We start from the raw sequence: 8754 nt of genomic DNA on the forward strand, positions 1-8754 counted from the left end.
CACCTTATCACAGGAAATGGTGGCTCATTTCTACATAACGACTCTTCTGTCCATTCACACTGTTGACTGGCTTGAAGTTACACAATGTTCAACTCAAGGACACTTTGTACTATATAATTCAGTATAGATGGAGCTGAGCACCACTGGCTACAACTTCAGACCTTATCCAACAGCGGAGCAAGGAAATTGGAAAGAAATCACAGACTGGACTATTTGGGGCATCTCTCACCCCAAATAGCTTTTTTTTTTATCCATGGAGCAGCTACAAAATGGAAAAAAATAGAAAATAGAAAAACGGCACTGGTCAGCGAAGAAACAAATCATTGTGCCCCCCCCAGCGAGCTGCGCTTTCCCACAAGCGTTGTCCGTCTCAACCAGGCAGCAGCTTCACACTAATCCCCCCTTGGGCAACAGCTGAACCTTTGCACTGAGTGAGCTCTACCCGCTGGACAATCCTCCTGTCACAATAGTGACAGAGACTAACACATCCTCACCTGCTGTGCACTAACGAAAAAGCAAAGGCCCTTTCCCCTCAAGTGCTTCATAACTGCATCTGTGCAAGCAACCTGCTGGATCAATTCCTCCAAAAAGGAACTACCTGAATAATCAGTGAACCATTTTAATAAATCATCAAGCACACTTATACAACAGTCTAATATCAAAAAACGTGACTTTTTGGTATTTTGAAGAAATTACTTCTAAACTCCAATTAATGTGATGAAAATGATTGTAATTTTGAGACATTTTATATACAAAATAAATATTATTTTACAGCTTATAATTAACTTGTAATGTAATGACACAGTGGGTTTATTCCTGTTCCGTCTACGTGTACATTTTATACTTTTTTTCACTCATTCTATGTTTACTTTTTTTTGCTTATTCAACAACATTTGTCAATGATTTTGATGATACTTTTCCCGAAGTGCCTTGTAATTACACATTCACCACACAGCACCGCCTCGGAGTGGGTGGCTGCATCCTTTCAATGAGAAAGCAGAACTACAAAACAAACATCCTTTCACCAGGTACAGCCACTCTCAAATTTCCTCATAATTATATTCTTTCAACAATTCCACATGAATCACCAAATTATTTCAGGCCTTTTATTGTCTGCTGCTGCTCAGGGAAAGATGCAATTACCTAAGGCAGTGTGTGGGCAAATATGTGGGTCACAATTCTAGGGCACGGGTGGAAAGGGCAATGCAGCTCTTTCTTTGTACCACTGTCTCAACTCAGATTGTAGGCAAAATCCTTGATTACATTACTGATGAAGGGTATTGATTCTTTTAACCCCCCCTCCCACCCTCCTAAAGAAACATTTGGTGCTGGTAGCCAGAATAATATAATCATTATGAATTCATCAGTGAGTGTCTGTGAAACCACAAGCAGCCACTCTCTTATGCACAGGCTGTGAACTCAAATAGCCTTCTGCAAGCAGTCCATGGAAAAAATGACCTTATGTCTCCATTCCTATCTATTGCTATTTCATTTTCCTTGTTATGAAATGCTGCCGTCCATGTTTCCAAAGCTTCCCCCACTGAAAGCACACAAATCTCTCCTGTTAAATTCAGGTTAAATTCAGGTTATTCTCAATAAAAGAAAGCAGCTCGCAGTGAAAGGCTTTCATCTCTTTGAGGGGGGACAGGTAGACAAATAGCTGAATGAATGGTGGATTGCACTATGACCAAATATTCATTCTGTTTAACTTCTCATCCACCAAGGCCAAAAGAACAGGACTGCAGACATTTCCCTGTTCTAGATCTTAAGAGTACGTGACAACCAGCATCACTGACAGATACCTATTAATCCTTCATACATTCTTAGTAAATTGACATTTTAGTTTAAGCACAGGCCATAAAACCAGCTGTAGATGATTGTTCTTTCACCTGGGGGTATTTTCACAGAAGAATATTGTGCATGTAATCACAATAGATGCCCTATGAAGAAAGTAGGTTAATAGCATCTACATTTTTAGTCATCATTAGTCGGGGGGAAAAAAATCACACTGACTGGATTTCAGATTCACTGACTGTTGACGCTGATGCCTGATTAAAGTACAACGAAATACAGCTAATTCCCATGGTTAGAATGACCACAATCTCTGTGAGTGGAATTACGTGCACACGTTATTCAGGATCACAGCTCATACCAACAGCAAAGCAGATTTGTGTAGCGTGTAACTCATGCTTCTCTGTGACAATGATTCATGAATCGTTCTCCCTGCTGAAGAGTCCTCGAGCAAACCTTTAAATCTCTTCCAACTCTGTCAAGACCCTGTCGTGTCCACCGACCTACACTGTGGACGGTGGAACAGGATTTCTATGGGCTCTCAAAAGATGTATGTATATTATATGGCAAAATAATCTATAATACTACAATATGAATCACAGTGGGAAATGGAAAACTCACACACAGGAGAGGTTTTCTGGACACAGCCTGGAAATAAACCTCAAGTGTCACTGTGGTGTGTGTGTGAACTCCACATTTCAGTGTCGCTGTAATGACCGGGTCTTGCCTCTTGACATCACAGATTGCAGATGACCCACTCAGCATCAAAAGGCCTGAGCAATCTGTTTGGGGAGTGCTCTTTTCATTTCAGCATCAAACCTGACGTGCCCGTTTATGGTCTTTTGCTCTGTTGTGTATTTTACTCCACAAAAACAAACCGCGGTGTAATGCACATGCAGCCAACACCCTGAGCTAAAGATCTGAATCACATCTAGGTCACATAAGGGGCCGGGCCCACACATATTGTGAAACCTTTTTTTTTTTTTTCCCTCCATCTGAAACACAAAGTGAAGCCACACCCAATTCTTGACAGGGATCTTTTGTCATGAAAGGAAGATAAAGGCTGAACCCAGAGTCCTTGTGAATCAGTTATATCAAATAGACAGGATCTCCAGAAAAAAGCATGGACAAGAAAAAATAATGACAATGCACCTGGAAGTGTTGTACTCAAATGGCTGAATTAATTGCCGCTGATGCTTGATAAACCCTAAGATATTCAGCCCTTTGAATAAAGACAACTTTTTAAAAGCCACTCAGAAAATTTGAGGTGTTATAGTCAGAAATTTGCTGGAGATCCTGGTGTATAACAGCAGCATCTTTGACAAGGCTTCACACATAATGTTCAGATGTTTATCTCGTGTAATGCCACACATTTAAAACCATGAGTAGAAAGGGAGGAAGCAAAATTCACATAATGTGACGAGTCTTAGAGCTGGAGAAAGGAGAACTTTGAAGAAGAAGAGAAAAAAAAGCAGCTAAATGTCTTTATCATGCCCCAGTGGATCTGAGCCTGAAGCAACTGAGGACAATAACTGTGTGCTTTGGAGCAAGAGATCAGCAGCAAGGACGATGACGTCTGTAGAGGCAGTTATATAACCAGAGTTGAACATTTTGTCTGTCATAGTTACAAGGTTAAAGAGGGTGACATGAATACCAGTCATAGTCTCAAGAGTCATGTGTTACATAGTTCCACTGGCCAAATGTAGCCAACCTCTCAGAGGCAGATATCACTATAGTACAGTATGATGCCAGGAGGAATGTGCACGTTATCTCTCCAGACAACTTTCCTCTCTCTCCCAAGGCTTTAAAGGCTAAAACACCCCCAACTCCTCAATGGAGATCTGGCAGCTGTTCAAAATCAAGTACGACAAAGGCACGTCAATCTGGGGTGTTCTAAGCAGCGTCGGGATGACGTCGTATGTTCCTGGTTTGATTCAACAAGGCTGAAAAACAATCGCAGTGTGTGATCTAGAAGTGCGTTTTCAACACCTTCTACTACACATCCGTCCGTCCATCCATCCATTAGCTACTCCCAGCTGATATACTGGGTTAGGGCAGGGTTCACGTGGGATATGTCATCACCACAGGTTGGCGTATATATAAGACTAACAGCCCCTTATGCTCATGTTCACACCTATGGGCACTTTTAGAGTGACCGATGAAGTGGACAGGGGTGTGTTTGGACTGTGGTGGGAAGCCAGAGAGAGAAAACCCACACTGGGACACTGGGAGAACACAGAAGTCCACTTTGCACACTAGTGTATTTCTATTACAAAATCAAGACGTTGTATACTTTTTATGACGGATGTGCTGTAAGTAGTAGAGCTCTTAGTCTCCTGTGTCATCTGTAAATGATGTTGGTTTACTTTTCCCACCAACAATTCCCACTGGGGATGGACCAATTCCCAGCAATAGAAAAATAATAATTTGCAGTATGTACTGTACTGCTTTCTTACAATCATTCGTGAAATGTTTTTAACAAAGTCTATAAAGGAAAGAGTAACGTTACTCATTAAAAGTTGTCATCACCAGGAATTAAAGCTGGGGTAGGCAAGATTTGTTTTATAAATAAAATTAACTTTTTTTTAAAAGAAAATTGTGTTTTCCCATTCAGCTATCAGTAACGAAAACTCTCTGTGTTTGGGCCGATCACAGTGTTTCTCTATGTCTCTGTACGCAGCAGCCTGAAAAGCCTACAGCTCCTAATATCTTTGAACAATTAAATCTATTCTGGTCTGGGGGTTCCTGATTGGTTGAGGGGCCGGCCCTATATACTCTGTCAGGAGGCCCCACTCTGTCCTCCCAATTTGTTAGGACCTTCAATTAATCAGGAACCCCCAGACCAGAATAGATTTGATTGGTCAAAGAAACCGACTTGTTTTCAAAACAAATCCTGCCTACCCCAGTTTTAAGTCTCATAAAATGCATATTTTCACTTTGATCAGTGTTTCAGTTTCTCGACAATTTGAGTCAATTGGACATACAAACATAATATTCTTTTTAGAGTTAGTGATAACAAAAACATTAAGTTGATATTCCCCACAGCACAACATTAAACCTACTATAGCCAGTTCACGTGCTCTCCAGAGACTAATACAGCAAGGTGATATCATAACTTCATTTGAAACAATAATGACAAAGATAATTTGCTTTTGTTTAATAGTATTGTTAACTGCAATTGTCACAAACTCTCTCACATTCTTGCAGGCATGATAATGTCTTCTAGGACTTTCTTTACTCGGAGAAGAGAAAACAGACAGAGAGGGCACGCAAAACCACTCGAGACATCAGGAACTATTATTACAGGCTGTTTAGGAGCATTGAACTCTGGTCTGGTTCTGATGAAGAACACAAATACTTTAAATGCCTGTTAAATATAGTCAGAGTGCCTGTTTCCCATTTTTCTCAGCTTTTCTATTTTATTACATACTATAAAATGCTTTCACTGCTGCTCTGTCTAACTAAGCATGCCTCTGATGTCCAGGTTGGGTGTCTTTTCTTTTCATGCAATGAGTCACCTCTGGAGCAAACCTGGATATTCAAGTTTACATTTTTTTCAACCCTGTAGTTTTCTATAGAATAGTTTCAATGTTTTATTTGCGCTACAGGAAAGATCCATTATTATTATTAAAAAAGGACAACAGAAAAGGATAAAAAAGACTGAGAGAATATGTCACAAGATCAAGTGTTATTCCCAAGCGTGACTATTGTTATAACCAGGTGTGAAAAACAGCAGCAACCTCGAAGGTTACATGGCTCCATACAGGAAGTGAGTACAAAGCAAGTAACATGAGAGTTTCCACACATGACACTGATTCTCCCACTGTGAATCCAGGGGCTTGAATATATATTTAGAGAAACAAACTCTAAAATTAATTTCTAAAAGAAAAGAAAAAACACTGATGTCGATGTGAGTATAGGTAAAATGTGATTATTGACATGGTGTAAGTGACGACAATAAGCAGCTCACACACAAAGGAATGAGACCACTCGTGTTTAAGGTGGTTCAGTAATTTGCGACCAGTGACGTAAGTCAACCTGTTGTCAGATTTCACTCCATTTCATGTGTGTTTGTGATGAATCAACATGGGTTGGACATTCAACATTCATTCTATGTGGAGCGCCGCTCTGTTTTCTTAAAGAGACAGAGGGGAGAAATGATCCCGCTGCAGTTGCACAGGCCTACACCATTTGTGCATGCCCAGTCACACTAAGCAGCTCTAGCAATATTCAGACTAGCATTCAGTTTAAGCTTGCAGGACATGGCCCACTAACCTACTTTCCCCACAACATGCTCTGTAACATCAGAGACGAAGCTGTGTGTCATCAGTTAACTAACCTTCACCACAGCATAGTTTCAGCAAAGACATACAAAAACCCAGACACAGCAATGTTTAAGTAAAAACAGAATAGCAACGATCACAGCTGTGTCTCAAAAAAAAAAAAAAACCCCATAAAACTACTTGCTGAATTTACTGTGAAAAGTTAAATATAACGCTGAAAACCAGCGTTCTTTCCATTTAAACATAAGGACATGAAATGCCACAAAGAGCAGGGAATAAAGGGAAAAACTGTCAAGGGGATTGTGATACCACTGAGTTTAATAGTGACATGTCATATGGCAGTTATGATGTAGTTTATGAGGTTAACATTATTTGTGAAAAACTCTGACAGTTTCTTGATATGACGCACAATGCTTTAATACAATGACTGGCAAGGTTTGCCAAGCGGCACCTGGACAATACCTTGGGTTTTCCCGCATTCTCATTAGGCAAACCAAACTATCAACTGACGCCTGCAAACCAGTCTTCTGAGTTTCTAGGTTAACACAAAACACCAACAGCGACCGCACAGACAGACAGTGCACCACTAATGCCGGTGCCAGTTCCTTACCATGATTTGATAATTGTCGATGTGACAACATATGACGCTGATAGTAAGACTAGACGGACAGGTCTGTGGCCTGATGGGTTGATTGAATTTCTGATTATGTCACTGGTTGCTGGAGCTATTCATAAAAAACTGCAATATAAGTAAACATGGGTAGTGAAAAGACGACAGTTCAGTTAATTTGGATGGTTGGCAAGAAGGTGGCAACCCATAAAATGATTGGAGGGAGCAGCCATAGTATCGAGGGGATAAGAAACATGATTGACCCCTATGCACCTCTGTTTGCATAAGGGGTAGAACTTTTGCCAAAATGGATTACACCAACGTATGAATCCCCATGATATAAATGTACAAATGATTATTAAATTCACTGTAGAGACGGGACCAAAAACTAGTTGGAAGGGGAAGAAGATAGCATGAGTCATGAGGCTGGCCCAAATGTTAAGCAGCATGATATAAAAAGGAGCATATGGTGCAGTGAGCACCCCAGTTCAGTCAGTCATGGAACAGCCCTTCCTGTCCCACTCAGCTGTCAGCACACATCCTCATCACTATTCATGTCTGCTGGGCCAACCTCGGCACTGACGCAGCGAGCCAGCAAAATGGCTCAAGCCTCAACATGAGTGTATGTAGATGGAGACGCACGATAGTCATCTGGACACTGACATGACTTTCAGAAAGTCTTTTAAGCAACAGCCTTTTGTTTTTGCTTCAGGTCTCTGAAGAAAGTGGCACAACTGCCATTGACTTGGCATCAGCCAGTCAGACAGACAGACAGATAATACCTGATTTGAGCTTGTCAGACTGCTGCAAATTTGTCATCTTTCCAATCACACAATCAAGTATCTCTTACTACTTTGTATCTTAATTTCCTCATCTTGATTTGAGCTTGTCAGACTGCTGCGAATCTGTCATCTTTCCAATCACACAATCAAGTATCTCTTACTACTTTGTATCTTAATTTCCTCATCTTATGCACATTTAGGCTACATTCATTCTCCACTCTCCTCATATCATAGCCTACAATATGTAGCCTACTCCTTTTCATTTTCTCAGGTGTAGGCTAATAATGTGCCTGAACTGTAGAGCCTATAACCCAGACCAACAGCTGGTTTCCATGCAGCTAAGTCAACACATCCTAAAGCTTCATCTCAGCCTAACAACGCTTCATTAATATGGTCTATAGCTTCAATTAGTTGCCCGACAGCTTCAGACAATATTAATACCAGAGAAAATGTCATCCTCTGAATATAGTAGCTACATACAGCGGTTCCTGTTTGAATTAAGTTAACTGTAATTCGACCTGAAAAAAAAATATATAGACTATATATATTATGTGTCTGCCGTTATAGGTCATTTAAATGTAATTTAGATGGTGGATAACTGTAAAGGATGAAGCTCTCACTGCCTCCGTGCAAAGCCAGTCAGTGACACAGACTGAATGTCATCTACTGATTACAAAAGAAAAATGTTATGTCTATTTTTGAGCAGCTGTTTTAGATATTGTGAAGCAAACTGAGCTGTGTGAAGACAGACAGGAGGACAGAGACAGCTGGAGGAGGCGGTGGACTCTGTTTTCCCCCTCGTGCGCCATAAAAAGAGTTTTGACTTCTTTCTTTTTTTCAGCCTTTGGCGTCAAGCTACATTTGTAACGGGCGTTACACAAGTAACGAAAACGGACTCACTGAACCGTTAGCACGTAAAAAAAAAAAAAAAAAAAAAAAAAGCAGGAAACTTACCTTATTGTGTGGAATGGGCTAAGGGTCAGTCAGATGAATCCACGCTGACACATGCGCGGGGGTAAAGGCAGAAACACAAACGTCCTACATTCCCAAAAAAGTTGCCCAGAGATGAAACTGCTCCGCCGCCTCAGTGACTGCTGCTGCTGCCGCTGCCGGTGTGTGTGTAGTCTCTGTGTGTGTGTGTGTGTGTGTCTGTGTGGGATACAGCCTGTTGAAGAAAGGGAGGGGGAGAGATCCTGATCCAGCCCAGTCCGACCAAGCCCAAATACAACACACCTCACGTCTTTACATCTTCATCTGACAGATTCAAGCGATTATCAAAGCACGTCCT

At 41.0% G+C, this 8754-nt stretch overlaps 1 protein-coding gene across 5 annotated transcripts in view; it reads right to left on the bottom strand.

The window, feature by feature from the left end:
* Positions 1-8754, bottom strand: part of npas2 (neuronal PAS domain protein 2) — a 40125-nt gene extending 31371 nt beyond the window's left edge. For all 5 annotated transcript variants that reach the window (XM_083987318.1, XM_083987320.1, XM_083987317.1 and 2 more), the window contains exon 1: positions 8421-8754. The gene's annotated coding sequence lies outside the window, so the exon portion shown is untranslated. The remainder of the gene's footprint in view (positions 1-8420) is intronic.

Source organism: Trachurus trachurus (genome assembly GCF_905171665.1).
Source record: "Trachurus trachurus genome assembly, chromosome: 14".
Classification (NCBI taxonomy): Eukaryota; Metazoa; Chordata; class Actinopteri; order Carangiformes; family Carangidae; genus Trachurus; species Trachurus trachurus.